We start from the raw sequence: 10,547 nt of genomic DNA, 5'->3' as shown, positions 1-10,547 counted from the left end.
CTATCCCTCTCGCAATGAAGGCCAACATTCCATTTGCCTTCCTGATTACCTGCTGCACCTGCAAACTAACCTTTTGGGATTCATGCACAAGGACCCCCAGGTCCCTCTGCACCACAGCATGTTGTAATTTCTCCCCATTCAAATAATATTCCCTTTTACTGTTTTTTTTCCAAGGTGGATGACCTCACACTTTCCGACATTGTATTCCATCTGCCAAACCTTAGCCCATTCGCTTAACCTATCCAAATCTACTTGCAGCCTCTCAGTCCTCTACACAACCCGCTTTCCCACTAATCTTTGTGTCATCTGCAAATTTTGTTGCACTACACTCTGTCCCCTCTTCTAGGTCATCTATGTATATTGTAAACAGTTGTGGTCGCAGCATTGATCCCTGTGGCACACCACTAACCACTGATTTCCAACCGGAAAAGGACCCATTTATCCCGACTCTCTGCTTTCTGTTCGCCAGCCAATTCTCTATCCATGCTAATACATTTCCTTTGACTCCCCGTACCTTTATCTTCTGCAGTAACCTTTTGTGTGGCACCTTATCGAATGCCTTTTGGAAATCTAAATACACCACATCCATCGGTACACCTCTATCCACCATGCTCGTTATATCCTCAAAGAATTCCAGTAAGTTAGTTAAACATGATTTCCCTTTCATGAATCCATGCTGCGTCTGCTTGATTGCACTATTCCTATCTAGATGTCCCGCTATTTCTTCCTTAATGATAGTTTCAAGCATTTTCCCCACTACAGATGTTAAACTAACCAGCCTATAGTTACCTGCCTTTTGCCTGCCTCCTTTTTTAAACAGAGGCGTTACATTAGCTGCTTTCCAATCCGCTGGTACCTCCCCAGAGTCCAGAGAATTTTGGTGGATTATAACGAATGCATCTGCTATAACTTCCGCCATCTCTTTTAATACCCTGGGATGCATTTCATCAGGACCAGGGGACTTGTCTACCTTCAGTCCCATTAGCCTGTCCAGCACTACCCCCCTAGTGATAGTGATTGTCTCAAGGTTCTCCCTTCCCACATTCCTGTGGCCTGCAAATTTTGGCATGGTTTTTGTGTCTTCCACTGTGAAGACGGAAGCAAAATAATTGTTTAAGGTCTCAGCCATTTCCACATTTCCCATTATTAAATCCCCCTTTTCATCTTCTAAGGGACCAACATTTACTTTAGTCACTCTTTTCCGTTTTATATATCTGTAAAAACTTTTACTATCTGTTTTTATGTTTTGCGCAAGTTTATCTTCGTAATCTATCTTCCCTTTCTTTATTGCTTTTTTAGTCATTCTTTGCTGTTGCTTAAAATTTTCCCAATCCTCTAGTTTCCCACTAACCTTGGCCACCTTATACGCATTGGTCTTTGATTTGATACTTTCCTTTATTTCCTTGGTTATCCATTATTCCACCCATGTCATGATCTCCCACCAACCCGGCCTTTCAGATTTAGCCCTTCCCCCTTGTCTTTCAGATCCCTTCCACCCTCCTCTGCAATCCACGGCCTTTCTATCCATCCCCCCCCCCCCCCCCCCACCCCCGTCTATTCCGATTTACCCCCCTGGTCTTTCCGATCTCCTCCAAACCTTTCCCAAGCCCCCAGCCTTTTCAATCCCTCCCAAATGTTTCTAAGAGGCTGAGACTTTTAACTAAAAATCTTAATGAAATTATTAAAAGACATAAAAGACAATTCATTCAATAAATTTAACCGTTATTGTGAACTATGTAATCTTTTGCTGTTTTTATTTCAAACTTTATTTTGGTCTTGAAAAATTTTAGTTACTGAGAAAATCGTACCTTTTTTCCCCAAAACCATTTTAAGTGATTCCTTTTGTTACCTAAAGGTAGACTGGTCATTCAGGATTAATTGTTTCCATAATTCATTAGTAATTTTCTAGCTATGTACCTTGCTTTTGATTTGTTTGTTCTCTTCAGTTCTGACTTGTTACTGTTTTACTTGAGCCAATCGATAAAGAGTGACAGCAGAAATAAAAACAGAAAATGCTGGAAATACTCAGCAAGTCAGGCAGCATCTATGGAGAGAGAAAGAGTGTTAACATTTCAGATCAAGGACCTTTTGTCAGAACTGGAAAAGGTTAAATGTTTTAAGCAGGTACAGAGGCAGGGAAAAAGGGGAGGGGAGGAAATAACAAAAGGGATGGTTGGTGATGGGGTGGAAGGCAGCAGAGATTAAACACCAAAAGGGATGAGACACCCTGATCCACTCCTCAATCATCCCCAACACCCCCTCCCCTTCCCATGGCACCTTCATATGCAATTATCCACAACACCTCCTCCCTTCCCACTGTCCAGGATCCCAAACAACATTCCCTTTAAGCTGCGTGGCCGGCTGCACACTGCAGTTCCCACGCAGCTGGCTCACCGGCTTTTAAATAGGGAAGACTGCGCATGTGTGGTATTTTGAATGGGCCGCCAGCCCCTTAAAAGCACTACGCTCTCAAAAAATTAATCTTTCTCCATTTTTTCAGACACCAGCTGTTGCTGATGATGCTGATATTCCCATTCACACCTCCTCTAGACCTTTCTTTATTTGTCCCAACACCATCTCCTTTTGCCTTGCACCATCATCCCTTTTGTCATTTAATCTCTCCTGCCTTCCACCCTATCACAGACCTTCCCTTTTGTTCTTTCTTCCCCTCTCCCCTCCCCCCTTTCCCTGCCTCTGTACTTGCTTTAAACCTGTTACATCTCTAACCTTTTCCAGTTCTGACAAAAGGTCATTAACCTGAAACGTTAATTCTGTTTCTCTCTCCACAGATGCTGCCTGACCTCCTGAGTATTTTAGCATTTTCTGTTTTTATTTCAGATTTCCACCATCCACAGTACTTCGCTTTGGTAAGAGTGACAGCAGAATATTGATGAAGCATTTTACAATTATAAATGTTGATGCACAAAGCAAGACTGAAAAAGAGGGTGGGGATAATTTGACTGAGAAATGAAAATATAATTATTCTTACATAATATACTTTGACAAAACTTAGAACAATTTGTGAAGTAGAGAAGTAGAATAGGTTGCAGCATAGGAGTTAATCTGTCCTACCAGCTGGGAGGCATAAAACCAAGGTGTTGCAGTGCCACTACTGGAGGAAATGAGTAATTACAGTGTGACAACGTTACATAGGCAATTTTCATTACAAAGGTGGACATATAATATAATGGAAAAAGTTGGCACAGGCCGTGTGCGCAGACACAAGAATTTCATATTATAAATAAATAGGTATGTAGATAAGAGACAGTCCAATGGATTTGCCATAACATTACTCATAGCAAATTGGATAATATGCTGTTTTATAAGAGCAGGACATTTTCCGAGGTAATGCACATATATAATACCAAGGCCATAAACTCTCATTATTATTAAGTAACAGTGTGTCAGTGTTTAATTGGTGAGGAAACTACGTAGAATCTCATTAACCAGAAGTTTCTGAAGCATTAATTGCCTTAGGAGAGGTGGTCGAACTGGTATCGTGCATGTTACACTATCGTCCAAAATCAAAATTACCTCACGTCTTTTTAAGGAAGATCTACTCTCCTATCCAGGTGTTTAGGTTCTTTTCTTAGCAAAAGAATAATCCACTATTGAATTGGGCAGCATTGCAACATCAAACATATGGATCTTGCTGCTACAACCTGCTACAAATTCTGCCATTTCCCAGAAACATTTGGCTCAGTTCTTGGTGTTGCTCCACTACATATCACACACTTAAGAAAACAAAACACCATTTATTTCCATTCAACTTCGGACTGATGTTGTTCCAGACAATTTTGATGTTACATTGCACACACGGAATGTACTTCCTTGTGTTGGTTAGTTTTAACAAATCTACAAATGGGGTTTTGTATTTGTTAAAATTAATTCAAAGAAGAAAATATTGGGGCAAGTGTATCTTTTAAATTTGAAAAGCAAAACCGTAAAAAAGAAAACCCGAATGCACTTGTACTGAATCTAGAAAATAACACATTATACAGAACTAGAATTTTAAATTTAATTTTTTTTAAGTATGTTTTGAAACAGAGTTGAGTGGCTACCTTCATTGGGTGAAACATTATTGAACAGGGGTGCTACTTAATAGAGTGCATATCTGTATGTACTATAGAGACTTTTACAGGTTGAACCACCCCTCATCCAGAACCATTCCCGATCACTAGGTGGCACGTGCGCAGAACTCCGACATGAACAAATTGAAGTCCTTCCTTGCTGGCGACTCCCGCAATCGCTGAACTGACCCTGCGATCCACCGCGCCCCCACCCCATGATCTCTCAGCCGCATTCCCAGTCCTAAGCCAGCCAGCCCCAATATCCCCTTGCTCAGTATCTGTACCATCCAATTTAACGTGATCACCCCTCATCCAAAAAAATCCCTTATCCAGAACAGGCCAGGCCCCGAGAGTTCCGGATAAGCGAGATTCCACCTGCACCTGTAATTATCAAAAGGAGGCACAAGACTTTTTTCAATCAAAACCCAAGATCACTTCTCCAATTTTGAATAGAAGTTTTTGGACTTAATTCATAATATGTGGCAGAGACCTACGATTACATAATGTCAGGGATTTGCAGAATAAATCCTTCATAGTTGTTAACAATCCTGGTTAACTCATTACATTTTAGAAATTGAAGTAAATTATATATCCAAGTAGCAGAAACAAACTTGGTCTAAAAAGAAATAAGATGAATCCATTTCAAATAGAGCATATTGCATTTGTCACATTTCTACAAAATCTGTAAGGTTTGCTTACTGCACTGCAAAAATAAAAGCAAACATCTTTGCAACATCTTAATTTATGGTTGCATGGCCCAGAAATATATCATCATAGGCAGTCCCTTGGAATCGAGGAAGACTTGCGTCCATTCTTAGAATAAGTGGCTGAACAGTACAATGCGAGAGCCTCAGTCCCTGCCACAGGTGGGACAAACAGTCGTTGAAGGTAAAAGAGGGTGGGATAGGTTTGCCGCACATTCCTTCCACAGCCTGTGCTTGTCTTCTGCATGTACTCGCCGATGAGTCTCGAGGCGCTTAGCACCCTCCCGGATTCACCTCCTCAACCCAGGACAGTCTTCAGCCAGGGACTCCCAGGAGTCGTTGGGGATGCTGCACTTTACCAGGAAGGCTTTGAGGGTGTCCTTGTAATGTTTCCTCTGTCCATCTTTGGCTCGTTTGCCATGAAGGAGTTCCGAGTAGAGTGCTCGTTTCAGGAGTCTTGTGCCTGGCGTGCGAACGAGGCCCGCCCAGTGGAGCTGATCAAGTGTAGTCATTGCTTCAATGCTGGGGATGTTGGCCTGGTCAAGGACGCTAATGTTAGCGCATCTGTTCTGCCAGGAAATTTGTAGGATCTTGCAGGGGCATCGTTGGTGGTATTTCTCCAGCGACGTGAGGTGTCTACTACACATGGTCCATGTCTCTGAGTCATATAGGAGGGCGGGTATTACTACAGCCCTGTAGACCATGAGCTTGGTGGTAAATTTGAGGGCCTCATCTTCGAACACTCTTTTCCTCAAGTGGCCGAAGGCTGTGCTGGCGCACTGGACGCGGTGTTGAATCTCATCAATGTCTGCTTTTGTTGATAAGAGGCTCCCGAGGTATGGGAAACGGTCCACGTTGTCCAGGGCCGCGCCGTGGATCTTGATGACTGGGGGGCAGTTCTCTGCGGTGAGGACAGGCTAGTAGAGGACCTTTGTCTAACGGATGTTTAGCGTAAGGCCCATAATTTCATACGCCTCAGTAAATACGTCGACAACGTCCTGGAATTTAGTTACCATGTGTGCACAGACGCAGGTGTCGTCTGCGTACTAGAAACATAGAAACATAGAAACATAGAAAATAGGTGCAGGAGCAGGCCATTCAGCCCTTCTAGCCTGCACCGCCATTCAATGAGTTCATGGCTGAACATGAAACTTCAGTACCCCCTTCCTGCTTTCTCGCCATAACCCTTGATCCCCCGAGTAGTAAGGACTTCATCTAACTCCCTTTTGAATATATTTAGTGAATTGGCCTCAACTACTTTCTGTGGTAGAGAATTCCACAGGTTCACCACTCTCTGGGTGAAGAAGTTTCTCCTCATCTCGGTCCTAAATGGCTTACCCCTTATCCTCAGACTGTGACCCCTGGTTCTGGACTTCCCCAACATTGGGAACATTCTTTCTGCATCTAACCTGTCTAAACCCGTCAGAATTTTAAACGTTTCTATGAGGTCCCCTCTCATTCTTCTGAACTCCAGTGAATACAAGCCCAGTTGATCCAATCTTTCTTGATAGGTCAGTCCCGCCATCCCGGGAATCAGTCTGGTGAACCTTCGCTACACTCCCTCAATAGCAAGAATGTCCTTCCTCAAGTTAGGAGACCAAAACTGTACACAATACTCCAGGTGTGGCCTCACCAAGGCCCTGTACAACTGTAGCAACACCTCCCTCCCCCTGTACTCAAATCCCCTCGCTATGAAGGCCAACATGCCATTTGCTTTCTTAACCGCCTACTGTAGCTCAACAACAGAGCTTGGGATGATCTTGGACCTGGCCCGGAGATGGTGAAGGTTGAACAGCTTCCCACTGGTTCTGTAATTTAGTTCCACTCCAGCGGGGAGCTTGCTTACTGTGAGGTGGAGCATGGTAGCGAAGAAGATTGAGAAGAAGGTTGGGACGATGGCACAGCCCTGCTTGACCTCGGTCCGGATGCGAATTGGGTCTGTAATAGATCCGTTGGTAAGGATCACGGCCTGCATGTCGTCGTGAAGCAGGCGGAGCATGTTTATGGACTTTTGAGGGCATTCGAAACGGAGGAGCAAGCTCCATAGACCCTTGCGGTCGACAGTGTCAAAGGCCTTTGTGAGGTCGAAGGCAGCCATGTATGAGGGCTGGCGCTGTTCCCTGGCATTTTTCCTGCAGCTGTCCCACTGCAAAAATCACATCCATTTTGCCCCGTAGGGGACGGAATCCACACCGTGACTCCGGAAGGAGCTCCTTGGCCACAGGGAGAAGGCAGTTGAGGAGGACTCTTGCGACAACTTTCCAGTGGTTGATAGCAGGGAGATTCCTCTGTAGTTGCCGCAGTCGGACTTGTCCCCTTTTTTGAGGATGGTCACAATCACTGCATCTCTGAAATCTCCCGGCATGCTCTCCTCCCTCATGAGAGAGATGAGGTCATGTATCCGCGCCAACAGCGCCTCTCCGCCATATTTTAGTGCCTCAGCAGGGATTCCATCCGCTCCCGTAGCCTTGTTGTTTTTGAGCTGCTTATGGCTTTTCCTACCATGTGCAACGTTGGGGTTTCACTGTGGTGGTGGCAGATCGCATGCTGCGGGATGGAGTCAGGAACACGCGAGTCAACGGCAGAGTCTCGATTGAGGAGATCTTCAAAGTGCTCCTTCCAGCGGGCCCTGATTGCCTCGGTGTCCTTGATGAGTGTTTCCCCATTCTTGGCCAGTCGTGGGGTGGGGCCTTGGGAAGTTGGACCGTAGGTGGCCTTGACTGCGATGAAGAATCCTCGCTCATCATGGCTGTCGACCAGTTGTTGTATCTCCTGCGCTTTCTCCATCCACCACCTGTCCTTTAGATCCCGGGTTTTTTGTTGGACCTCAGCCTTGAGCCACCTGTAATGTTGCTTTGCAGCTCCCGAGTTGGGTTGCTTCTTAAGGCTCAGAAATGCTCTGCGCTTGCGATCTATTAGTTCTTGGATCTCCTGATCATTCTCATCAAACCAGTCCTGGTGTTTTCTCATTTATTATCACAATACCTATTCGGTACAAATATACCAAAACACTGCCATCTCCCTGGTTGACCTAGTCTTACTGCTTCTTTCAGCATTATTGAAATTTCAGCATAATTCAGAACCTGACCTTTTGTATTAAACCTCCTGAACTGGATAGATTTCTTCTACAGAAGGAGCAAACAGTGGGTCATGATAAATGCATGTTTTTTTTCTTATCCCAATGCCTATACCAGACTGCCTTACTTGGTCCCACTTAGTTTCTCTTCTTTGTCCACCAATGTCATCAAAATAACCCACTCCTTGGTGGTACCACTCTTTACAGAATGGATAAATACCATTTGAAAAATAAGCAGTGACTGGATCATTGCAGTTATGCATTGACTGAACGAAACAGTTGATGGCTAAATGACATTATCCTAAACCTGCAAAGACCACTTATATTCATTCCTGGTGAAAATTTACAACATTTATAGAACAGAATGTTAGCTGAGTATTATAGTTAATCTTTTCAATAAACTAATTGACTTTTGTCTTCTTCTAAGAACATAAGAAATAGGAGCAGGAGTAGGCCTATGGCCCCACGAACCTGCTCCGCCATTTAATACGATCATGGCTGATCCGATCATGGACTCAGGTCCACTTCCCTGCCCGCTCTCCGTAACTCCTTATTCCTTTGCCGTTTAAGAAAATGTCTATTTCTGGCTTAAATTTATTCAATGAGCCAGCTTCCACAGCTCTCTGAGGCAGCGAATTCCACAGAGCCACAACCCTCAGAGAAGAAATTTCCCCTCAACTCAGTTTTAAATGGGCGGCCCCTTATTCTAAGATTATGCCTTTTAGTTCTAGTCTCCCCTATCAGTGGAAACATCCTCTCTGCATCCACCTTGTCAAGCCCCCTCATAATCTTATACATTTCAATAAGATCATCTCTCATTCTTCTGAATTCCAATGAGTAGAGGCCCAACCTACTCAACCTTTCCTCATAAGTCAACCCCCTCATCTCCGAAATCAACTTGTGAATGTTGTGTCCTTAGATGCTTTAACAATGACTCCACGAGGCAGTGTGTTGTACTTGAACTGTAGTGACCATAGTCCTTTATTAGTTAACTCCAGAGTGAGGATCACACCTGGTGGCCTGCCTTTTATACTAGGCCAGGCACACCTGTACAGGTAACCTATGAGTCTCTCACTGCTGTGCCCTCTGGTGGCACACCTTGAGATAAAACCAACAGTAACCATGTAGTATACATGACATCACTCCCCCCTGAACCCTCAGTGCAAATCGCCTCTGCATTGACTGTGCTCTGGGCTTAGCTCTATGTGGGTTTTGTCTGGTTGACCTCTGGCGGGCCAGCTCAACCTTGGGTGGGTCGTTGGTGCAGTAGCGTGCTGGTGGCTGCTGTTTGTGTGTGTGTGTGTGTGTGTGTGTGTGTGTGTTCCTGACCACTCCATTCTCCCCCCTCTCCCACACTTGTGTGATGGAGGCTCCTGACATTCATGTACATTCAAGTTCAGATAAGTGGGGTTTTTTTTTGTGTGATTGTCCCATAGCCTCTCAAAGGCTCCTTGATTCATCACTGACAAGCTCGCCCCCGTGTCCACTTCCATGAAGACTGGACTTCCCTCTATCTCGACTTCCATCTTCAGCAGGGGGCACTTGGTGGTGCAGGTAAATAGGCAATGTACCTCCCCATGGGACTGGGCTGCCTCTCTGTCTAACAATTCAAAATCTGCGCTCGATTCATGGCCATCTGAGGACTCCTCATCGACACTGTTATGTATGCAACCCTATGTAACCAGTATTATACCACCACCAGAGGGTGTACCTGTTGGAGTCCCAAGGAATCCCATCATTCCATGGGAGCACTGTATATAAGCAGGCCTCCCATGCTGTACCAACACTCCGGAATTGGAATAAAGGAACTACAGTCACACTTCATGTCTACAGCACTCAGTTACACCACTTTATTGTGAACATAACAACCGGCGACGAGATAACAAACCATCACGCGAAAATGCAGAGAACTGTTGGTATCCTGGAGAAATTCTCAGAAGGGAACGATTGGGAAGCCTTCGTGGAGCAACTCGACCAATACTTCGTAGCCAACGAGCTGGAACGGATGAGAATGCTGCCAAACGAAGGGCGATCCTCCTCACCATCTGTGGGGCAACAACCTATGGCCTCATGAAGAATTTTCTTGCTCCGGTGAAACCAACAACCAAATCGTATGAAGAACTGTGTCCTGCAGCACCTAAATCCAAAGAAGAGCGTTCTGATGGCAAGGTATCGATTTTACACATGTCAACGGTCTGAAGGCCAGAAAATGGCGAGCTACGTTGCCGAACTAAGGCGCCTTGCAGGACATTGTGAATTCGATGGATTCCTGGAGTAAATGTTAAGAGACTTTTTTGCGCTTGGCATTGGCTATGAAGTTATCCTTCTCAAACTGTTGACCGAACCTGAGCAAAGCCATAAGGATAGCCCAGGCATTTATGTCCACCAGCTATAACACCAAACAAATTTTGCAGCATAAAGAGGTTTCGGCAAGTCCTGTACACAAAGTTATTGTGTTCCTAACACAGATGAGACTGCACACAGGGAGGTTAAAGTAACAGTAGTGACCTCAGTCTTTATTAAAACACTCCAGAGTGAGGAACAGGCCTTAAGGGCCGGCTTATATTCAGGGGATGCGCTCCCTGGTGGCGCAACATAAAAGAGTGCATGCTTTACAGATATTCAACATCACTCCCCGCCAAAGTCAAAGTGAAAACTATTTACAAGGTGAGGCGGTCGGGAGCCTTTCTTTCCCTG

The sequence above is a fragment of the Pristiophorus japonicus genome, chromosome 15 (assembly GCF_044704955.1).
Source record: "Pristiophorus japonicus isolate sPriJap1 chromosome 15, sPriJap1.hap1, whole genome shotgun sequence".
Classification (NCBI taxonomy): domain Eukaryota; kingdom Metazoa; phylum Chordata; class Chondrichthyes; family Pristiophoridae; genus Pristiophorus; species Pristiophorus japonicus.
This window is presented reverse-complemented; position numbering follows the sequence as displayed.